The sequence below is a fragment of the Ambystoma mexicanum genome, chromosome 11, assembly GCF_040938575.1.
Source record: "Ambystoma mexicanum isolate Mex_15411 chromosome 11, UKY_AmexF1_1, whole genome shotgun sequence".
Classification (NCBI taxonomy): Eukaryota; Metazoa; Chordata; class Amphibia; order Caudata; family Ambystomatidae; genus Ambystoma; species Ambystoma mexicanum.
The window spans coordinates 479972213-479996970 of NC_090934.1; the positions used below are offsets into that span (position 1 = coordinate 479972213).

The following is a 24758-nucleotide window of genomic DNA, read 5'->3' on the forward strand; positions in this document are numbered from 1 at the left end:
ACAATACGTACAGGCGTAGTGAGTGTCCTCAGAACACCCCCATTCCGTTTATTTAGAACATTTCAGAACATCTGCGCTGTCCGCAGACAAAGAGAACACAACAGGGGGGTCTACCACCTAAATAAATACAACATTTAACCCATCTCTTACTCCCCCACCCTCCCCAAACACTTTTGCACACCAACACACTCTACTAAATAGTATTTTTTTCCACCAAGTTTCACCGCGCTGTACGTGAATCCAAGATGACGGGTGTTCCCGAAAATCTGATGTGCTTCACGCTCTTCACCGTCCAATCAGCGAACACGTTGCATGTCCTACCGTGGCTATATATATATATATATATATATATATATATATATATATCTTACACGGAAGTGTCTGTGTAGTTATGGTTAAGTTGCTGTTTCCATAGGAAGAGCCCTTTTTGGGCGGCTTATAACTCCGCTCCCCCTGGACGAATCCTCACCAAACTTTGCAAGAAAAGTATATGGGTCACTCTGATTTTTTTGCAAAGTTTATTGAGGTTTGGCCAGGGGGGGGCAAAGTTATAGGGGGGTCCCAAAACTTATTTTTTTCCCCATAGACTGAATGGGGAAAAAACTTTGCGCACGTCTACAGTCCAAACGGCTGGACGGATTTTCACCAAATTTGCGGCAGGAGCTTGGTCCCGAAAGCGGGCTTTTGTAAATTTGGTGCCAATCCGTCCAGTACTTTTCTTTAAAACGACCAAAAAGTATGTCTGAAAAAATTAGTGATATCTATGTCCGCTTCACGGACACACTTCCCTGTTCGCTCCGTGGACAAGATACCGATTGGCTAATCCGTAGCATCATGTTCGTGGACATGTGGCGCATTCACTGATCGGGTGTTGAACAGCATGAAGTGCGTCAGATTCTGTCGCTGTGCCCGCCATGTTTTATTCGTGTTTTAGTGTACGCGGACATCGCCGGTAACACATATAAAACACCAAAACAATGCACTTGTTAAACTTATGAAATATTGTATCGGAAGGTGAGGGTTAATGAGGCTGGGATGGGATGTGGAGCAGGAAGGCAAAAAGTGGTGTTTTCTTGTCATCTAAGTTATACAGTAAAAAGCGTTGTAGAGTTTGAAATCTGAGGGAGCCACCTGCAGTGTTTGATGGAAAGAGTGGGTTTGCAAGTGTATGGGAGCACCACTTCTCATGAATGCGTTGACATGTTGAAAAGTCAGAATGTATTTCCATTCTGAGCAAAGGTCACTTGCTTTGGTTTTGTGGTTGCGAGCTCAGTAGGCCCACGCATCTGTCATGATTCCCAACTAGTTCCATGATTAAACCCATGTTTCCGTAGGTTATTATTGCTCTGTCATTTGAGAGAAGGTATTGTTCCCATTCAGATCCATATAGTAAGTCATGGGGAAATTGGTATTCCAAAATGGCCACCTAGTGGTGTCAACCAGGAACTAATCTGCAGGTCTAGTCTTTTGCGACCTCTGTTACAAGTACTCATTTCCTGAGGAGACTCGCGCTTTGCGTTGCTGACTACCTTGCAGTACGGACGCTCACCGCGGTCTCCGTAGAATTCCAGTCAGAGTTTCCCTGCCTTCCCAATTTTCAGTCAGAATTTAATCGTCCTGTCCTATAGTCTCCTCCTCTGCTCTGAAGTGGGAGAATGGAACAATAGGCTCCCACCAATCCCCTCTCGCGCTTGGCCTAGAGGATCACGGCCTAGGCACCCGCCACGAGATGAGTTTGCCCATCTACCAGACGACCAAATACCTTGGTACAGGAACCTACGGATGTGCCCACCTACCTGCCCTACCTGCCCAGCAGCTCGCCCTACCCAGGCCGACACCTGCAACATGGATCAACTCGACTAAACCAACACATCGTTCGAGATGCCATGACGACCTAGCCAACGGTCACACCTGTACGACCATGCACACTGGACACTCCTACACCAACCTACACGAAGAATATACTCAACGCTATGACGTAGGTGACGAACACATCCACGGACGTGCATCTTTATTATTTTTCACATAGGCTTTTAAGATGCAGAAACGCAAGACGCATGATGAACTTATCTAAATGGCTTGCTCACGCTTCACATAAACCCTATAACCTAAAGCACCTGTGCACTCAACGGCTCCATTTATGCACCTGATTCAAGTAGGCCCCAAGCAAGAGCTTCCATGAACATTAAAATGAACAAAAGTCCGGTTGCTGATCCTGCAGAATGAGCTCGGCGAAAGGCAGACAGCCAAGCCACAATGTTGCAATCTCGCACGCCGCACACCAACGTCAAGGTCGCACCTGCAAATTAAACAAGGCACACTGTGGAAAAAACAATATTAATTGTGCAGATTTCGGCCTCAAACACGGTCCCGCCTCACGTGACCAAGCCAAACCTGAAAGGATGCCAAAGCTAAGAGAACGGGGGCGCCTGGATCCCTCGTTACAAGACACGGGCAGATACAAATAAAAGACTCAATGGACATTCTGCGACAGTGGGAGTAGTCGGCCTTCCAGCCTATGAATAAGTCCTCGCATTGTCTGCACGTACCCATAGTGAAACATTGTTGCAAATGACAGGTACACCGCGAGCTGGGAACGGCGATGGTCCCAGGCTGGGAGGCTCGCGAGCGCACCAATCAGACCATGGGGCTCTTATCACTGACGTCATTAACATTGACCAATCCTCAGGGGTCTTCATGTAACAATTCTCATGTATCTAATTGCAGGGACAACCCAGGTATACCACCTGACTGACCCTCAGCCACTAATACCCTTCTCTATATGTATGCTATACTAACCCTACCACTCAAGTAACCAATCCAGAGTGGAGATCGGTTTTTGCTAACTTTTCGAGGTGACGCAAGTAGCGCGTCATACCAAGGTAAAAAGGGCCTGCGAGCCCCACGATTGTGTGTGTGTGTCAGGACGGACGCGTACGATCCTCGACCCATCCCTGCCGTTTGTATAATAAACAGCAGAACCACCTTGCTTCTTGCGTGCGCCTCATACTCATTTTTGTGATACGCGGGAGGAGTTGGGGCCTCCCTGCCCGGAGGTCCGCGGACGGCCCAGCCGACCCCGGCAGAATCCCCCCCCCCCCCCCCCGACAGCTCACAGCCAGTAGTTTCCGTTATTTTGTTGTCCACTAGTTGCCGTGTCCATAGTTCTAGTCCAGAGTGTTCCTTTCAGAGTTTTGTGAGGAGTACACCTTACATACACGCAAGTACCTGTTTTCAAGGTTTCCCGTGGGTTACCAGTGTTTGTTGTTTTTCGTTGCGAGTGTTTTATCAACGGATTAGTTACTGTGCATTTCGTATATTGTGTTTATGCTGTATGCGCATTGTTCCACGCGCCAATGTTAGAAACTCATTAGCTGTGCTAGGTTGCTGTCACACTGCCCGTAAATTTTGCCAAGCTGTGTAGGTTAGCGCTCCACGCTCTTTTGAAACTTCATTATCAGTGGTAGCGTTGCTATTACCTTTTTTCCCTCAGCTGCTTGCTTCAACATTCATTTATTTTCTGTGACTCGCTCTAGTGCAGAAAAGGGTTTACATCTCATTCCGCATTACACGCAGCTGGTAGTTGTTTAGCTAGTTCCCTTTTGAACAGCGCTGCACCACTTATACGGAACAGAGTGTCATCTGAAATTCCGTTATTGCTCTCCAGTTTGAATGTATTGAGGCTTACACAGTTCATTTCCTATTTTAGGAACCATCATAGTTTATGTGCTTTCTTTCACAGCTAACACTCATATTGGTTATGACTTAATAGGAATTATTTTCTCCTTGCCACTTAGTCGCCTTTTTTCCATTATATAAGAATTCTTATTGCATCCAGACTACACCGTTTCTTCAGGACATGCGCCCCTGTATGAATGCAGGATGGAGGGCTCACTAAAAAAAGAACCTTAGGTAAGCTTTTCCTGTTGGTTATCTATTCCTTTTCAGTACTGGAGAGTTTATTCAGAATAGGGAAGGAACATTATTAAGGAGGGTTGTTTTCTTGTCATCCTTTCTAGAGGGATAGTGATTCACTGAATCACAAGGGAGTTCTTCTGGCGTTCCCGCAGATTGATAGGTGAGCGTTACAGCATCCAACTGAAACCCATAAGGGTCAATTGTTTTTTGACCTTGAGCAAAAGGGAAAAATTTAGTAAGAATGCAAGGAGTGCAAGTTTGGGAAAAATACTATTTGTTAAGGTTATGTATTCAAAACGTTTGTAAAACACATGTAATATCAGTTGAAGAAGATTCTTTGCTGCAAATACCTCGCTGTCTGGGTTATAAGGAAGACAATGGAGACGGTAAATATTGTGTAAATTCACTTTTGATGACTCTACACCGGAACAAGTTTTAATTTATTACCAGAACAGTAATTTTGGCATCATAACTGAGGTACTATCTTTCTGTGTAGCTGTCAATTTTTTTTTTAACGTTATGGAGAATGCAGATTCTCACCGTTTGTAGGCTCATTAGGTTCACTCATGTGCAACGCTATTTCTTTAAAATGTCATGTATGACCACATCAATTTGTGTATCAGTTTCCACATTCTTTGTCTTTTTTGCAATTGTTTCTGAAGGTTGGGTATTGATACGTATTTTCTGTTACGTTTTCCGAACAGCTACATTCTGCCATACTGTGATTGCCATGGATTCCAGACGCCTAGTGATGGGTTCTTTGGACGCCAAATGCACGTACTCATGACCTGCTGCCTAACCGTGACTGTATTGTGGGACGACCGGGCCGGCCCCATTTCTCCATACGCTGTAGTGGCCATAAATTCATGACGACATCTTGGAAATAATTGTGCGACCGAAGCGTTTGCTTTATCGAAAGCGAATACTTTGTGTATGCGAATAGATCAATGTGTGGCTCACGATTAATATTTTCAATGACGACGGAACAAAAAGTTACTATTTCCTTGAAAATGGGAATAGTTCGATGCTCTCTGACAGTTTATTGTGAAATTAAAGTACTTTACAAATTCTAAAATTGTTAATGTTTTCCGTTAAAGAACATTTTATTATTTCAAAATGTAACGTGCTACGTCACTGTGTGTTCATTTACAGGTTCTGCGTCACGGCACGTAGGTGCTTATGGGCGCATTTGGCTACGCCGGAGAGGATCATCATCCAGAAAGGTGTTGAATATCACTAGGGTTGCTTATGTGACGAGATGTGGGAATGTTTTCGTATTACACAAGTTTTGTAATGTACTTAAAAAACATCGCAGTATACGTTTATTGACTGAGGGATAGGCTGCAGCCATGGGGACTGGGCAGAATGTCGGGGTCATGGCATAAGGTCATGATCCGCACAATGTGGCTACTGGTCATAACCAGAAGGGAGAAAAGATAGGATTACAGTGGCCATGTCCACCTGGGACTGACTTTGTGGTAAAGTTGTTCGCCATTACGATACATTTGAAAGGGAGGAAACAAGTGCTGATGGTAATATGTTAACAGCGTTTCCTTTGTGCTATTTGCAGGCTGCCGTGGAAAGCGAAGAGGGGCTTTGTATGGAACAACCGCCTTTCCTTTATATGGTGGCCATGTTGGAAAAGGATTTTGTTTTGTATGCAATTTTTTTCTTTACTATTCTTAAACTGTGAAAGGTGGTTTTTACAGGAACATTTCATTTGTTTACGGATGGCTTTTGGAAGGACAGCCAAGAAGGAAAGTTGTGGACGGAAATGAGCAAAGAGGCACCAAACAGTAATATGAGGAGCTAGGCGGATGGGGGAAAATGTTGTGCGTGTGCTCTTTCTAGGTTAGAGGCAGTGTTTCTCATGCTCCTTCATTACAGCAGTGCTGCAGTTTCTTGGGGAGGAGGGATGGCCTTAGCTCATGTCGTTTTCAGATAAATAGTATTTTTGCTAAAAGTATGTACTGTGTGCTACATCGTTAATGGCTCACTACGAATAGGTGTTGGAGCTGTGCAAGGGAAATGTTCAAGGTGGCAGTTCCTACATCAGTAAAAAATGTACTTGCACACTGTCCATGCGGGATAGATCTTATTTTTAAGTGTGTACGGATTCTCGGACACATCACCGTGCTCTGCGCCGATATATGGTCATGTGCTGGGCCGGCCTTGGGGGCAGCAGCGCCATGGGCGAATTGGTGCCCCCCCCCTCCTCCCCGCACGCCCCTCCATGGCTACGGAGTGTATTTTTTTTTTATCTCCTCGTTCCGGCAAGGAGATAATTCTATTAATAGGGTGCATTAGCACCCCATTGTTCCTAAATGTGCTCCACTGCCACGGACACATTGACCAACAATGAGGCGTCTGCCGCCACTAAGTGTGGTGACTTAGTACCTATTTGCTAAAAATACTAGGTTGTGTTGACCTGGGGAATACATGAAGGGGAAACAGGCAGACGTGGCTTGATCTTTTGTCGAAGGATTGTCCTGAATTTGTTCTTAGGAGCCTGGTCAGCACGTCGGTAAAACGGCTCAACGTCTCTGCGTGTTTGTTGCCTGCCGCCACTATGCCAGCTCGGGGGAGCCATTCAAAGACTCCCCCGAGCTGGCTTGGGGCTAACGGTCCCTTTTCTTGGTTAAGGCGCCAGCGGCAGAGGGGCGCATTTGGTGTCCGATTGACATTGAATGGGCCCGCCTGCTGCCGCTACGTTGTTGCTCCACCACTGGAAGTGGAGGACCTACCCCGGGTAGCAAGATCTACGCTGGCCTCTTTGGAAGCCTTGCAAGGCTTGTCCTTGATTGGAACCCCAGAATGAGCTTTGATTTTGGCTATATCCGGAACCCCTCTGCGAGTTTTGTCCTCGAAAGCGACAATTATTTCCACATCTTTGGCCTGATGGTTTATTAGTGAGCTGGCATAAAGACTTAAAGAGTGCTAAGGAAGAGTATGACACTCATTAACGTTGCAATCTCCTCCCACTTGTGGCAGTTGTAACTTGCTAGCAAAGTGGTACTGTTGGCAGTCCTTGTTTGAAAAGCCGCTGAGGTGTCCACTTTCCTCCCAAGAGTGAAAAGCTTCTTGCTCGCTTTATCAGGGGGTGCTTCCGATGAAGCTAGAGGTGATCCTGCCCTTTTCCGTGTTGTGGTCACTACTAGTTAATCTGGTTTCAATTGGCCTCTGATGTACAGTGGGCGCAGGGCGGAACATTTTCTCAATACGCGTTTGACTTGGAGTCTCTAGAGAGGGCTAAATTCTCCATTGTACTGAATGTAGAATGGGTATAAATTGGGTAACAGCTTTTTTGGCCCCAATATGTCCTCCACAACATCTTTCTCTAATTGCATTTCTTGGATTTGAATCTGGAAATGCTCTGCTGCTTTTATGAGCATATCATTAAACTCAAGTTGGTTGTCCACCGGTGGGTCTAAGTGATCAGGAGAGAGTAAGATATATACATCCTCATCATAGTAATGATCCACCTCCCCTAGTGTATCAATCTCCTCTGAATTTGGATCAACAGATCAATTTAGACTGGGTCTTGTTGAGGGGTAACTAGAAGGGTGTCTGGATGTGTCCTTTTTGCAGGGGGCTCTGAAGATGTAGCACCACTAGTGGGTGGCATGTTCTGTAACCTTTGCATAGCCTGGGGATTTTTCTCAAAAATGTCTGCCATAAAGGACATGCGTTTCATCACTCTATCAATGAATGTCTTCAGAGGAACATTGAGAGGAACTTGGTATAGTCACAGGAGTGGGTGATATTATAGGAGTAGGCTGCCCCTTGTTTTTCATGGCTGCTGCTATTGTATCCTCGCCTTGGGTAACACTTGCTTTCTCCTTATGTGATGTATTCACGTTCTCCCTATAGGAATGGTGACTTTTTGAAGTGTTTTTGGAAGTTCACCCTTAAGGAGGGTCTCTGGGACATGCTTTTACACCAGATGGGCTATTTTCAAAGTCTTGGTGCCTTTTGCCGATTTTAACGTTAGTGAGGAATGTTGAATTTCGGCGGACGGGAGGCCAGAAGCTGCCTAGAGGACAAGGAACTAGTGGACCTAGCCTTCAACGCTGTGTGAGGTCATGTAGATGATGTTGTCATTGACTTTTGGCTTTGGGTTATGTGCTTTGTGTGGGCTGACATTTGTGTGCAACTGCCGCTGGGTGTCATCCCCGTACCGGCCTGTCCGATAGTGTTGGGGGCTAGCACATGGGAATCGGTAAGTTCCCAATCGCCTTAGTTGTCCGATAAGACACTGATGCTACCATCGGCCTGCATCGCGTGGTGGGCCCAACGTTTGGTCTTTCGGTCCTTTAGGGTCTTTGGTTTGAAGAACAGACGAGCTCTACAGTGGCCCTCGTCATGGTCCCCCGGGAGACAGAGGTTGCAAACCTGGTGCTAGTCTTTCCAGGGGAATTTCTTGTTGCAACTGGGGCAAAATTTAAATGGTGCGTTTTCCATAATTGGATGGAAGGGCAGCTAGGCGAAAATAGAGAGGGGGAAAAGGGTAATATGCATTCTCTTAGTGGCCCCAAGAAATGTCCACCCCCACTCTCTCCACTGTCTGGGCCAAGGCCCAGTGCGGCCTTCCAAGGCCAAAGGGGTGTTTGTTGAGTCAAATTGTTTGTCCTACGACGTTCGTCCTTAGCACCGTCAAAGATGATTGTTGAAGGTCAGCAATATTAAGCACAGAAAGAGTAACTAGCTCGAATAATGTTATTAATTAATGGCGTTAGCCGAAACAAACTCTGCGTTCTAGCGTCTGACGATGATGGCGAAAAAAACTATCTGAGGGACCTTGACGCATGAAGGACCATGGGTACAGTGTATGTCATACTAGGGATATTATTACTGGCACGCCCTGACGACGTCCCTTTTCGAGTTTCGAAAACAACAACTCTGCAGATTCCACTAGAGGTCGGCCTATGGATAGCATGTGATCTAAGCAGATTCCACAAGCCTCAGAAATATATATACACATATATATATATATATATATATATACACACATATATATGGGATACATTGCTCACCGTAATCTGATGCTTGTATCTGCTTAGATTCACATGCTGTGCATAGGCCGACATCTAGTGGAAGCTGCGGAGTATTACAGTTTGTTTTTCGAAACTCGAAAATGGGCGTCGACACAGGCGTGCCAGTAATACTATCCCTAGTGTGACGTCCACTGTACCCAAGATCCCTCACGCGTCTAGGATCCTCAGATTGTATTTTTTCTGACATGAGGAAGCATGAGGAGTAGCGTGAGTACAGATAATCCAAGCAGATAGACAGGTAAGACTACAAGCAATCATGCGCCTTCTCTCGGAGGGGAGGAAGGGTGGGTCGCATGTGAATCTAAGCAGATACAAGCATCAGAAATACGATTATGGTGAGTAATGTATCCCTTCTGAGGCTTGTGGAATCTGCTTAGATCACATGCTGTGCATAGATTAGCGAGCAGTACCAGAAGAAGGAGGTGGGATGTGAGAAGGGTCATGAGCAAACAGGTGTCTTAGAACCGCTTGTCCCACTTGTGTATCTGTCTTGGAATGAGTGTCAATGCAGTAATGCTGAGTAAAAGTGTGAATAGAGCTCCAAGTAGCTGCTTTGCAAATGGTGTCGAGGGGAACATTTGCAATAAAAGCCAGAGTGGCCCCAATGCCTCTAGTAGAGTGGGCTCTTGGCGTAAAAGGCAGAGTTTTTTCAGAAAGAGTAACACAGCTGTATACAGTTGATAATCCACTTCGAGATAGCGCCTTTAGAGACGCGATCTCCCTCTCTGCCTGTAGCTACGGAGACAAACAGTTGATCTGTTTTCCTTAGCGGTCTGGTTTTATTTACATAGTAATGGACCGCCCTACGCACATCTAGGGTGTGTAGTTTCACCTCAGCCGAGCTTTGCGGGTTCTGGAAGAAAGCCGGAAGCTCGATGGACTGGTTTACATGGAACTTTGATATAAATTTAGGTGAGAACCTAGGGTGTGTGTGTAAAACCAGTTTGTCTTTGTGGATAGTAAAGAAAGGATCCTGCACTGACAGAGCCTGAATTTCACTGACCCTTCTTATAGAGGTAATGGCTACTAAGAAGGCCGTTTTATAAGTCAGGTGTTTGAGACTACTTTTATGCATGGGTTCGAAAGGGGGGCCCATGAGCTTAGCTAGCACCACATTAAGGTCCCATCCTGGCGGTGGGTTCGAAATAGGAGGGTGAAGTCTCTTTACTCCTTCCATGAAGGCTTTAACTACTGGTACTTTCCACCACAACACCCTGTTATGGGATGTGGTGTAAGCCGAGAGGGCTGCCAGGTGTACTTTCAGAGAGTTAAAAACCAATCCTGCATCCAGCAGGTGGAGCATGTATGTCACAATGTTGGAAGGAGTGCAATCAACAGGGTTGATTTGTTTATTCTGGCACCAAATAACGAATCTCTTCCACTTGTCAAAGTAACAGTGCCTTGTGTTTGGTTTCCTGGATTCTTTTAGGATGTCCATACACCTCTGTGGTAAATTGAGATGTCCAAACTCTATGACCTCAGGAGCCATGCTGCCAGGTTCATTGAGTTGGTTTGCTGGTGCACTGTTTGACCTTGTTGCTGGGACAGTAGGTTGTACCAGGCTGGAAGTTTGATGGGTTCGCACACCGCCATCCTGTGTAGGTGTGGAAACCATGGTTGTCTCGCCCACATGGGAGCAACTAGGATGAGCGTCATCGATTCCTTGTTCATCTTGCACACCACCTTCCTGATGAGAGGAGTTGGTGGAAAAGCGTACGCAAACATCCCTGACCAGTTCATCCACAGGGCGTTCCCTTGGGAGTCTGGCTGGGGGAACCTGGATGCAAATCCTGGGCATTGTTTGTTTTCGCTTGTGGCGAATAAGTCTATAGTGGGGAAACCCCACTGAAAGAAGAGATCTTCTACGATCTTTCTGTGAAGGACCCATTCGTGTTCTTCTAGGAGGGAGTTTCTGCTTAGAGCATCCGCTAGGGAATTTAGCTCCCCTAGAACATGTTGCGATGACAGGAAGATGTTCCGTCTGAGTGCCCATATCCAGATTTTCTGGGCAAGCTTGGACAGATTTGGCGAACGAGTCCCTCCTTGCTTGTTCAGATAGAACATGGCTGTCGTGCTGTCCGTCCGGATCTGCACCGACAAGTTTAGTAGATGGGGCTCGAACGCCCGAAGCGCTCTGAATACTGCCAGAAGCTCTAGCAGGTTTATGTGGTTCTTGGCTACTGAGTGAGACCAGAGACCCTGAGCTGTGTGGTGGAGATGGTGCGCTCCCCACCCAGTCAGGCATGCATCTGTAGTCACCACTGCCTGTACTTCGGGATCGTAAAAGGGTTTTCGCCTTGCGAGATTCTCTCTTGTCCACCAGTGTAGGCTCTGTACAAGTGTTCGCGAAACGACCACTAGATCGTCCCACTGACCACCTGCCTGAGACCACTGTTTCGCCAACCATTCCTACATGGGACGCATGCGCAGTCGCGCGTGGGGGACCAGGTAAATGCATGACGCCATCATGCCCAGTAACCGCATTGCTTTGCGTACCGTTATTTGTTGACCGGACTGATAATGTGGAATTTGCAGTAGTATATTCCGAATTCTCTCTTCCGAAGGGAAGGTCAACCCTTTCTGAGTATCTAGGATAGCTCCTAGGAACTGTTTTGAGGTGCTTGGCACCAGGCTTGACTTCTTCTCGTTGATTGAGAAGCCCAATTCGTGGAGGAGGTCGATAGTCCTTTGAATGTTTGTCCTGCAAATTCCTGGGGTTTCCCCCATTATGAGCCAGTCGTCCAGATAAGGGTACACTGGGATTGCCTCCCTGCGTAGGTGTGCAGCTGCCACCGCCAGTACCTTGGTGAATACCCTTGGTGATGAAGCTATCCCGAAGGGCAGTACCTTGAATTGGTAGTGGCGACTGTCCACCTTGAAGCGCAAGTACTTTCTGTGCGCCGGGAGCATGGAAATATGAAAATAAGCATCTTTCATATCCAAGGTTGCCATGTAATCCCCCTTTTTTAGGAGGGGGATTACCTCTTGTAGCGTGGTCATACGGAATTTTTGGGGCTTGACATACTTGTTGGCAGGCCGTAAGTCCAATACTGGGCGCATTGTCAAATCTTTCTTTGGCACAAGGAAGTGAGTTGAATAGATACCCTTGTTTACCTGGTGTCCTGGGACGAGTTCTATCGCGTCCTTTTCTAGCAGAATGGCGATCTCCTCGAGAAGGATCTTCTGATGTTCTAAGGAGTGTACTCTTTATCGTGGAGGATGGTTCCGGGGACGCTCCAGTAATTCTATACAATATCCTGTGGACACTGTTGACAGCACCCATCTGTCTGAGGTGATCCCTTCCCAAGCGTGGGTGAAGTTGGAAATGCGTCCCCCTACTGGGGTTGCGTGAGAAGGGACCCTGAACTGAGCGTCACTGCTTTGGTGGAGGCGTGCCACCTCCCTTGTTGGGGCTGCCTCTGCCTCTCCCACGACCTCTTTTGTTACCCCTGCCGTAACTTTGGGTAGACTGCTGGCTGTTGTTCCACTGTGTACCCTGTCCCTGGGCATAGTTGCCTCTTTGTGAATTTTGGCCGCGTGGGCGACGAAAATTACTGTTCCCCCTCTGGTTAGGGGGTTTGTTGGTTAGTTGGCCAAGGGATTTCAGTGTTTCGTATTCGTCCTTGGCGTTTTTCAGTGCGTCTTCGACCGCTTTCCCAAACAATAGATCGGGTTCCACTGGCTTGTCTATTAATGAAGCCTGAGTTTCTGTTTTGAACCCCGACTGCCGTAACCACGCATGTCTTTTGATAACAGTACCTTCTGCTATCAATCTCCCTGCGTTGTCCGCGGCGTCGAAAGTTGCTTTCAATATGCAACCAGACACGGCTCTCCCTTCTGCCGAGATCCGAGCCAATTGGCCCTTTAATGGTTCAGGAGCAGAGGCTATGAGTGCCGTGACCTCTTCCCATTGATGGCAGTTGTAGCTGGCCAACAGGGTGGTGGAGTTAGCAATCCTTGCTTGGTAGGCGGACGTTGAGGCTACCTTCCTGCCAAACCCGTAAAGTTTCTTGATCTCCTTGTCGGGAGGAGCTTCTGACGAAGATAAAGGTGTTCCAGCCCTCTTCCGAGTGTTGGTAACAACTAGGGAGTCTGGTTTAAAATGTCCTCTTATATAGAGAGGGTCAGACTGGGCTGCCCGGAAAAGTTTTTCGACCCTGGGGTTGACTGCTCTGGTGAGGTTTGGGTTCACCAGGGACGGATCTATTCTTCGTTGGATGGATTTAAGGATAGGGATGGTCTGAGCGACCGGCCTCCTCTCTCCCACCAACTCTTCTGCGAAGTCCCTTTCCTCCTGTACACCGTGGGTGTCGATGTGAAAATGTTCTGCCGCGCGAGCGAGAACCTCATTAAGGAGGGGCTGGTTATCGACTGGCGAGTCGGTAATTGGGGCTTCGTTCTCTACTGGGGAATCTACTCTGTAAATTTCCTGCTCATCTTCTCCCTCCTCCTGGTCCTCATCATCTGCATAGTATTCCGTCCCGGTTTGTTCCTCCATAATTTCAAACTCCTGGTCCCCCTCAGGGAAAGGCTCTCCTTGGTACCTGGGGTGTGGAGTAGAGTATGGAGTAGAGTAAGGCTGCACCTCAAAGGGTTCAGGTCTTTCGAACCGGGCCTTTTTACTTAGGGGGATAGGATCAGTGGAACCTGAGGGTGTGGCCTTCTGAGGGTCATACGAGAGGAAATGCTCTGGATTCTTGTCGTAAAAATCTGCCAAGGAAGACATCCTTGACATGACCCTGTCTATGTCTTCACTGGACCATTCTTTGGAACAGGGGATGACTTTAGTAGTCAAATTAGGGGACTTATCAAGAGTACCCTTGCTGGATGTTGATCTCTCAGTAGACTTGTCTTTGTCTGTCTGCTTCGGGGGGAAGGATGGTCTTACAGGAGTGGAAGAATGTGCTTTCCGCTGTTTCCTCCCCTCCCCGTGCGTGGAAAAATGTTTTCCCTGTCCCTTGGAGGCCCCGGAGACTTTCCACGCCTGGCGTCGAGGATCGGAAGAGGTATCTGTGTTTTTCAAGCGTGGGGCCTCGCTGGTGTTAACTGCGGGCTCCGTCTCTTGGAGCGCGGCCTGGGGGTGGAAGTCGTCTTCGTCCTCCGACGATCGAACTTCCGTTAGTCTAGGGAGCGAGGCACTCTTGGCAAGAGTGGATGATTGCCTTGCGTCATGAGGCGATCTCGATCGAGAGCGCCCAGAGGACACCGAGTCGGACCGTTCTATCTGTGCCTCTTTCCGAGAAGTTGACATCGTCGAGGTTCGGTTGGACTTAGTGTGCTTAGTGTGTGTAGGGTGTGTAGCGCTTGCGTCGCCGGGGGTCTTCCCCATAGCCGCCCTGCCGGACGACCTTCCGAGGTCGGGGACCTGCGCTCGGCTGTCTTTCGACGCCGTAATGCCCTCGCCGTCCGAAAGTACGGCGTCGCTGCCATCGCCGAAGGCGCCCTCCGCTGCCATGGCCGCCTGCCTGGCGTGGTGGGCCCAACGCTTTGTCGAACGGTCCTTAAGTGTCTTAGGTTTAAACCTACTACACGCTCTGCAGTTCGCTTCGGGGTGGTCCCTCGGCAAGCAGAGATTGCACGTGGCGTGCCTGTCGACCCAAGGGTATTTGCGGTTGCACTTGGGGCAGAATTGGAAAGGGGTACCCTCCATACGCACCTTGAGGCAGCGGGCTGGTAAGTGTAGGAAATATATAAGGTGTACCTATATACCAAGAGTGAAGAGTATGTACTACCCCCCACTCTCCCTACTTGCAGGGCCGAGGCCAGCGGCCTACCATGCCCGGGCCGAGGCCAGCGGCCTTCCGAGGCCCAGATCCGTTGTGCAGCAGCCGACGGTCGATGTCTTCTCCAGCCGTCGTCGAGGGTCGACGTTGGGGTGGGGAAGGATGTCCATAAAGAATTATAAATTAGCAAAAGTATGGCTAAGGCCAGGGGACTCCGCAAAATGCTTCCGACCAGTATGGCGGAAAAAAACAATCTGAGGATCCTAGACGCGTGAGGGATCTTGGGTACAGTGGACGTCACACTAGGGATAGTATTACTGGCACGCCTGTGTTGACGGCCATTTTCGAGTTTCGAAAAACAAACTGTAATACTCCGCAGCTTCCACTAGATGTCGGCCTATGCACAGCATGTGATCTAAGCAGATTCCACAAGCCTCAGAAATATATATACATATACACACACACACTACCTAGCGCAAGGCATACTTAAAGGAAATCCGGTGGCGTTTTCAGAAGTACAAGTTACTTGCCATATCTGGTAACGTTCCTTCAAATGGGACAGCCAATGTTTGCCAGCAGATTATTCATTAAGACCATTCTTGTGGCTTTGAAGTCTAAAAATCCACATCTGTTCTGAAATTCCGACACAACCTTCGGAAGAAAAGAAGGCCGCACCCGCAGGACAACCCTGTCCTTATGGAAAACCGTAAAGGGTGGCTTGGCGGAAAGTGCCTGCAACTCACTCTGCGTGCGGAAGTAACCGCAACTAAAAAAAACACTTTTTTTCATAACATTTTATTGATTTTACAAGGTGGAATATTACATGCAACAATGCAACACATATCAGTTTGAGCATCAATTAATCATTAGTTAGTGCCTTTATAGTCTATTGTGAGTTGGAGGGTGGGTAGGTGGATCCTGGATGTGGCAGTTGGGCGGAAAAGTTCTGGGTGAATGTTCCCCTCTATTCCGGTGTGATCGGGGTCCGGTCGGGGATTAGTAGAGGGGACTGCATTGGAGCCATCTAGTGAGTGGAGGTCTCCTGGTGAGGGTTGGGTATTTGGCCGCATAGTCAAAGAATGGGTCCCATATATTCAGGGTTCTATTTAAGGAGTCCGAGCGAATTGCTGTGATTTGCAACGGACAAGAATGTAAGGGCTCAAACGGAGCTCCCATTAGGAACTTTAAAACAAAATTCAAATCCCATCCCGGCACCTGGAAAGGCGACGGTGGAAACACATTAGTTAGCCCTTTTAGAAACTGGGAAATAAAGGGATCTTAAAGTAAGAACATTCCTCAGATGAGCGCTTAAATATGTACAGCGCCGCCAGGTAACCCTTATTGGTACCCACTTGCAGGCCCTTGTGGGCTAAAGAAAGCAAAAAAGACAAAACCACATTCTGTACCCTGCACCAGTCACAGAACTTTCTCCAACGGCACAGGGATTTCGTTGCGGGACTTCTGGCCGAAAGCAACACCTCCATCACGTCTTCGGGGAGGTCCCAATCCTTATACCTCAACCTTTCAGATACCAAGCATGAAGGCTGAGAGACTTTACCTCTGGATGGAGAACCCAACCCCCCTCCCGTGAGAGCAGATCATCTCGGTAGGAAAGACAGCGTGTAGGGCAGATGGACAGGTCTAGAAGGTCCGGGTACCACGCTCTCCTGGCCCATGCCGGAGCAATGAGGATCATTCGGGATCCAAACCTCCGCAACACTTGCAGAATGATGGGGCACTTCCGGTTGACACTGGTGGCAAAAAAATCCACATGTGAGGTTCCTCAAAGGGCGAAGATCTCCAAAAGAACTTCCTGATCCAGCTCCCACTCGTGAGAGACCGTGCTCTGCCTGCTCATAGCGTCCGCCACTGCGCTTTCGTCTCTGGCCAGATGAACTGCAGAGATCGAAATTTCCTGCTGGGTGGCCCAGAACCAGAGCTGCATCGCCTCCCTGCACAACGGGAGTGACCCTGCCCCCCCCCCCCTTTTTATGTTGAGGTAGTTCATGGTCACTGTATTGTCCGTCATAACCAGGACATTCTTCCCCCGCACAGATGGCAGAAAAGCTTTCAGGGCTAGCCTGATGGTTCTCAGCTCTAACAGATTGATGTGGAGTCTGGACTCCGACGGAGACCAACGTCTGCTGGCTGTCAACTCGTTGGCATGAGCGCCTCAACCTGTGAGGGATGCGTCCATCACGATCGTCCCCTCCGGCCATGGTTGCCAAAATGGTGCTCCCTTGATCAGATTGCCTTCGTCGGCCCACCATAGAAGATCCTGGGTGACCGAGGTCGGAATCTGAATGGGATCCAACATCCTGCCGGAGAACTGCAACCACTGCATCTTGAGAGCCCATTGCAGGGATCTCATCTGCAGCCTGACCTCTGGCACCAGTTAAATGCAGGATGCCATTAGGCCGAGCAACCTCAAGAATTCGAACGCCAGGAGACTCTGGGCACGTTGAAACTTGTCCACCATCTGCAGAATGTTATGAGCCCTCACCTGTGGAGGCAAACACTGCCCCAGGGATGTGTCAAGCACTACTCCGATGTATTGGAGCCGCTGGGAAGGTGTCAAATGTGAATTCTTTAAATTGAGGGAGAAGCCCAGCTTGTGAAGGGAGTGGCAGGTGTGGAACAGATGATCCAGGGCTTGCTCGGGAGAGCGTGCCCAGATCAACCAATTGTCCAGGTAGGGCTAGACGTGAATCCCCTTTTCCTGAGATACGCTGCCACCACCATCATCAGCTTGGTGAAAACACTCGGGCGGAGGTCAATCCGAACTGCAGGACCCGAAACTGAAAATGCGAGTCGCCAACCGCAAACCTCAGGTACTTCCTGTGCTTGGGATGAATCGGCACATGAAAGTGAGCATCCTTGAGGTCCAGAGACACCAACCAATCCTGAAGTTGAAGGGCCTTGAGAATTTAGAGTTACCATCTTGAACTTGTCCTTCCTGAGGAGCTTGTTCAACCAACTCAAGTCCATGATGGGTCTCGATCCCCAGTCTTTTTTTGGGATCAAATAATAAGGGGCATACCATCCCTTGTTCCTCTCTGCTACAGTCATCCATTCTATGGCGCCTTTCTGCAGCAGGGATAGGATTTCCTGCGCAAGGAGCGGATCCGGACGCTTCAAAGAGAGCTTCCCCGGTGGATTGTAGTGAGGCCTCTGCCGGAAGTGAAGACAGTAGCCGTGGCTATGATCTCCAGAACCCACACATCTGAAGTAATGGCCTGCCATTCTCCAAGATGCTGCGCAAGTCTGCCCCCAATCGGCTAACCATGGGAAATGGCCTCATGGCTGAGCAGACGCGGCAGTGCCCGAGGGCAAAGAGGCAACTGCCAGAGTGGCTTTGGCACCCTGAGTACCTTGCTTTCCACCCTGCGTACTCCTACCGTGGCCCCTTTGACTGGCAGCTCCTCTCGATCTACCAAATGAAGAGTAGTACCGAAAGGAACCTCCCCTCCATTACTGTCCCCTAGAACGAAAAGGCGGAGGTTGACGTACTGCAGCGCTCAAAGACTACGCTGCAGCTTTGGAGGTCTGCAACATCTCGAGGCTCTCGTCAGCCTTGCTGCCAAACAGATGAACCCCATCAAAGGGCATGTTCAGAAGCCGGGATTGCACATCAGGAGCAAACCCTGACTTCCGCAACCACGTAAACCTGCGATCACAGTGCTCGCAGCCATGGACCGGCTTCGAAGGCTTCAAAGGTCTTGGATGGTGTCGAGGACCGGGACCTGGTACGGCTATGGCGATCGCCCTTGTCCTATCGGGACCTCAACGGCTCCCGATGATCGGGCCGACCTCCCGAGCACGAAGGCGTGCGAGTGGTAGACCAAGCCCGTTCCTTGCCAGTTTCTTTCGAAGGCGTGGACGGAACTGTGCCTTGCGACTGAAAAATCACTAACATCTGCTGGCGGAATGAATCCCATTTGGCCGGCGACAAAAACTTGCTGGGACAAGTCAACCGTCTGTTGGAGTCCTCCTCTGACGATGAAGGCGACCGCGCTTCCTAGAATGCCTCGACGAGGCAGAGGAATGGAGGGAACCAATTTTCCGAAGCAGCGCAGCTGTGGACATTCCCCGTCATAGGTGTGGAATACGTAGGAGGACACAATCCCCGCAAAAATGACATTTCTTATCCTTCAAACGATTGGCATTTTCTTTTTTTTTTTAAAAGACAAAATTCCAGATTCATATTTCAAAACAGCCACCTGTGCATGAAAAATGTCAGAATTCAACATTAAGGACTTCATAGTCTGTCAATTGTTTACTTCGATCGCTTTAACATGGAGTTTTTCATAGGGAAAAAGAGAAAAAAAAAATCAGCTCCATTATCTAAAAATTGGCTGCTTCAATTGGCCCAATTTTTTTAGAGGCACCTAGATTTTATCTGGAATGGTGGTGCATTGAATTTTATTTATTTTTTCTACTGTTTTTATTGGTATTTTTCAAACAAAAAAACAAAACTGATCTTTACACCATGCCACCACCCACCTCCCCCTTACCACATCAAGACTGATTGAATAGTAATAACAGAACGTGCAGCAGTTGAAGACATCAGCAAATAAGACAAAGCAATTCTCTGTGGCGGAGCCACCTTTACAGTCTGTTCATGTCAGAAAAATGTCATTTAATGCAGGCATTCAGGTGTTGGTACCCCATTCGATATGACTAACATCTGATTACGCCATGTTAGGCGTTATCTAGTCAGATCATGCATGAAAGTGATCGAGGCCCATCCCTATTCCTGTTGCATATTAGGGGGTAAGGCTAGGATGAGGCTCTGTGGAGGGGTAGGGCAGGGGGGGCATCCCCTGTTCTTGCCAGCATGAATGCCCTAAAGGGAGCCAAGATATCCAGAGGCCTGATGAGGGCCGGGAGGTTCATTGCATATTGGGTTTCCATTCTTTCACACAGACATAGTTGAGCTACTCAGGGAATCTCAGCGCCCCACACCTCTCCCACGCCCTTCCAATGAGGGTTCTGCCCACCACTGTGGCCATTCCCATCAGTCTTTTCTCAGCGCAGGACCCTATCTCCACCAGGGCCAATAACCATAATTCAGGGGTGTGAGGCAGAGATATTCAGCATCTGAGAGGACGCATTACCAATATCAATCCAGAGTGGCTGTATGCAGGGGCAGCACCATACCATGTGGTAAAAATCCACCTGTGTCACGCCATACCTTTGACAGCTGGAGGGCCTACCCGAGTAAAAACTATGTAGGCGAGCTGGGGAATAATACACCTGGTGTAGGAATTTAAAATGTATCAAACGAAACCTGTTATTCATTGACAAAGCAGGTTTGTGTACACATGAGTTTCCACTTTCAGTGGTCAGTGTCTTCCCCAGGGATACCTCCCACCTACTCGCATGGCCCCTGATGTGGTTGGGACATAGTGATCGGATGATTCTAGATCAGGAGGATACCAGCTTACTTGTGGATGGAGGAGAGGGGGCATACTGTAGCAGTACTGAGGTCACAGGTGCCCGTGGAAAATTGGGCCATTTAGAGCGAACACTTCATGGAGCCGAAAGTATAAAAATATTGCGATTGCTGTCAACTCCCTCTTACCTTGAGAGCCTCCCATGTAATGAATTAATTGCTCATGACCAAATCCCCCAGAGTGCGTACTCCTAATCTCTCAAAGTGTTGCTGAAATACACGGTCGTGGGTGAGCGGGAGTCCACACACCCGATATATGGCAAACTGCGGGGAGTACCACGTCGCCGACCCCTCCCATGGCCGTAATTGATCCCAGACTTGACATGTTATGTCAAGGGCTGGACCTCAATGCTCACTTGCTTCTCCTGAGTGCCCCACAGTAGTCCTCTCCCATCACTGGGGCGTGAGATATCTTTTTCGAGGAGAGCTTGTGGGAGTTCGGGCGACGGGGACCACCAACATACCGAATACTGCATCTGTGCAGCTAGAAAGTAAACATACAGGTCTGGGAAGTCTAATCCACCCTGCTCATAAGGTCGAGTCAAAACGTCAAAGGAAATTCGGGCATGTCCGCACGCCGAAGTTAGTTTAATAATCATACTCCTGAGGCGCGCCCAGAAACCCGGAGTCCAAATCGGGACATTATTAAAAATATATAAGAATTGTGGCAGGAATACCATCTTGGCAAGTGACATCCTGGCCGCCTCAGACATGGTTAGATGAATCCAAGTGTCTACCTTGTGCTCCAGCCTCTCCAGTGTGGCCACATAATTGCCTTTATATAGTGACTGTGGGGAGGTGGATCCTCGATATCGAAGTCCCTGTGAGCGCCACGCAACGGCTTCACCAATATTGCGGCAGTCGACACCTGGTGTCAGGGGGGAGAAACTCTGACTTGGCCCAGCTAATTTTCAAGCCTGAGAGTTTGCCAAAGAGACATCCTCCATCATGGTTTGCAGGTTTTAAAAAACATTTATAAAGAGCACAAAGCCGGCCTCGGGCATCGTGGCGCTGTTACATGCATATGGCTTACTTAGTTTACAAGAGAATGATAGCCGGTCTGTGATTCGTGGTTACAAAGAACCTAATACCAGACAGGTAGCGGTAAGCGTACACTGTTACAGAGGATGGGGAGGCTCTACGGTTCAGAGGGTTACAGGTGAACCAGATACAACTAATACGTTCATTATCACAGGTATCGAAGAGGCAAGCCTAAGGGCGAAATGTGGACTAGTTGAAAAGACTCGTTTTGAGGGCTTTGAGGAAGGACATGTGCAAGATTTCATTCCTTAAGGTATTCCTTATGGTAGTTGGAAGGCATTCCATTGTCTTGGAGCTATGAATGGGAAGCTGGTGCTGCCCGCTTTGGCCCGTTTGATGGTGGGAACGTTCAGTTGGTTGGAATAGTTTGAACGTTTAGGCCTGGAGGAGCTGGCTCTGATTACTTTCTCAGATAAATAAGAGGGCGCTTTGAAGGAGAGGCATTTGTGGGTTATGGCTAGGATCTTGAAGAGGATGCGTTCTTTGACAGGGAGCCAGTGTGCAGCACGCCTATCATTGGAGATGTGCTCCCTCTTGGTATTGTGAAGTGTTTTGGCATCACTTTCATATGAGCCAGAGAGTGGGAGGAAGACCTGGGTGTCGTTGGCATAGCTCGTGTATGCTATGCCGAAGGCGTCCAATTTCTCAAAGCGAGGTTGGTAAATTTATTGTAGAGGGTAGGCGAGGTACAGGAGCCCTGTGGAACTCAGCAGTGAATAGTGGTGGGTGCTGCGCAGGCCTGCTTGGAAAAAACCCTCATGGTTCTCCCTTTGAGGAAGAAAGTGATCCAGGTAGTGGCTTCAAGAGTGAACTGAGCTGATGTAGTGGGATGTCTGCATAGGGTTTTATGGCCCACTAGGTCAAATACTGCAGATAAGGTTTGCCCTCATCCATGATTTCCGCTCGTTTTTTTTTTTTGGGTACTGTAATGCTGATTTGGTTTCGTGGCCAGGGCGGAAACCCGATTGCCTCTTTCCTAAGATGCTGTTGGTTTCCAGGAAGTGCTGGATTTGGGTGTAGGCGGCTTTGTCAAGAATTTTTAGCAGAAATGGGACTGTGGTGATGGTCTGGTAGTTGTTGGGGGAGGAGGGGCCTAGAGATGGTTTTCAGGAGTCGGCGTACCCAGGCCTCTTTGAGGCATGGTGGAACGAAGCCTGAGGCAAAGAAGGCATTAATGAATGCTGCGAGGAAAGGTGCTAATGTGTTAGCGCAGTCTTTGATGATATTGGCTGGGCAGAAATCACCTTCACAATTGGAAGGTTTGATGTTTTTGAGGAGGGCCAGGACTTCGGTTTCTGAGACATCTCCGAATATGAAGTGTCTCTTGTCTTGGGTGGTGCTGTTTGAGGTAGGAGAGATGGAAGGGTCTGTACTGGTCAGGGAGTTGTGGCTGGATCGAATTTTGCCCTGTAGGAGGTCTATTTTATAATGCATAGCTGTTTGCATGTTTGAGCACCAGGATTCATCGTTAACAATGTCTTGGGTGACCATTCCAACTCTGGTGACAGTGCCGTACGGAGCTTTGCAACTCCAACCGTCAACTCGGCCTCAGGCATCTTTTTTCTCCCTGCTCTATCACCCCTCGCGGCTGGCAGAGGCAAACTTTAGCAACTTCCAGATCAGGAGCCGATCACCACCACATACACTATTCATCAGGCACTCTCATGGGAGTCGGCGATGTGATTTCCCACCAAGCTGTGGAGAATAAAGGAATAAGAGAACAAAATCCAGTGAGGACCATGAAAATGATGAGCATTGGGTTCTAATATGTGGGCCCTACTCTCGGAAAATAGTACCCGTTTTTAGACCAAATTGTTCTAGGAAGCACTAAAGCAGCAGCTTTTATAAAGATGCTTCTTGATCAGATTCTACTTTGTCCCGTCTTCTTGGGGTGCTTTCTTAGCATCGCCGGGGCACTGAATGGTCTTCCCCCACTGCAAATCGGTGACAAGCTGAAACGAGACTACAAAGACGCGCTCATTGTCAACTATTGTATATGGCCGGCAGCACAGATACTGAATTTTTACTTCGTACCTCTCCATCACAGGTTAGCTGTTGTGCAAATTGTTGCTTTGTGTGGAACATCTACCCCTCATGGAAGGCCAATAAAGTGTAAGCCGTGGGCTTGGCTGTCTCGCCTGGCCGTGGACCGGTAGCTTTTCTGCTCAGGAATGTTTTATGTACTGTTAGAATAACTCGATTGATCCCAAATAAATTGTATAAAAGCAAAAAAACACAAAAAAACGATGTCTTGGCTGCTGGAGTCACTTGTTCCCTAAATATGGCGAACATCTCTTTGGCTTCTGATTTGGCATTAGTGATTCTCGTGTTAAGGGAGGCGTCTTTGGCTCGGATAATGGCTTTTTGTATTGGGTATATAATTTTTGAATTCTTCTTTAGTGGAGTCTCGAGGGTTAGTTTGCCACTTGGTGAGCGTGATGCACTTAAGGGTGCATAGTTCCTGAAGTTCGATGTGTACCCAGAGTTGGCATGCCTAGTCGCCTTGGTTTTCTTTAGTTATAGAGGAGCTATGGTGTCAACTGCGTTTTTGAGAGCGAGGTTGTAGATTTCGGCTGGAACAATAGGGTCATTAGAAAATGGAGAATTAAGGGCAGGAGCCTCTAGATATGGTAGGAGGTGGTCTTAAGATAATTTACGGGCACTCCTGGCCAGTGCTGGTGGGAATGGTGTTGTAACCTTTTGGGCTTTGGTGGACGTTGGGATGGAGAATTGAATGAGATGGTGGTCTGTCCAGGGGGATGGGGTGTTAGCGCTGACTGAGGCGGAACAGTTGTGGTCAGCAACCCAGTTGAAGATGCTTCCTTTCCAGTGAGTAGGGTTTGTGACTCGCCGTACTAATCCTGTGCTATTTAGTTGCTTCGACAAACGATTTGGCCTGTTTGTCTTTGGAGTCATTAAGGCCTAGGTTGCCAAGTAAAATGGTTTTGGTTTTTAGGTTTTCCATCAGTAAGTGGAGTAGGTTTTCCTGGAAGTCTGAAGATGGGCTTGGGGGTCGGTAAATGATGTGGATGTAAATGGTGCAATTGGGCGATAAGGAGATTAGGACGGCGATGGAGTCCGTATTACCTTCCAGCAAGGAGTTTGCTTGTCTGAGGGATGGAGATTCTTTGGCTTTGAGAGCTACACCATCCCCTTTCATATGCAGTCGGTCCTGCCGGTCTATGGTGTAGCCTTGCGGAAGGGCTATGGAGATGGTGTGTCACAGAGCCTTGTGAAGCCATGTTTCTGTAATGGCTAGGAGGTCTCAGTTGTGGTTGGTGAGTAGGTCCCGGATCTCCATGGCGTGAGCTTTGAGAGAGCATGCGTTGATAAGGGCACATAGGAGCGCGATGGGGGGAGTGCTAGGATTAGTGGTGGGTGTGCCTTGGGTTAACTTGGTTAGGGTGAAATTGGTAGCTGTTGGAGTTGAGGGGACCTTGTGGCTAGTGGTATGGGGTGAGCGTGACTTAGCTTTGGCCTGATTGCTATCAATATGGGTCTGAATGGGCAGGGTTGGGTGTGGCTGATTTGTCATTGTGGGCGGTGCAAGGTTACAGAGGGTGGAGT

At 48.3% G+C, this 24758-nt stretch overlaps 1 protein-coding gene and 1 pseudogene across 1 annotated transcript in view; one reads left to right on the forward strand and one right to left on the reverse strand.

Annotated features, from left to right (window-relative positions):
• The window catches only part of LOC138504639 (protein Mpv17-like), a 48685-nt pseudogene extending 24711 nt beyond the window's left edge, over nt 1-23974 (forward strand).
• The window catches only part of HSD17B12 (hydroxysteroid 17-beta dehydrogenase 12), a 1764331-nt gene that overhangs the window by 277760 nt on the left and 1461813 nt on the right, over nt 1-24758 (reverse strand). The gene's annotated exons all lie outside the window — the stretch shown is intronic.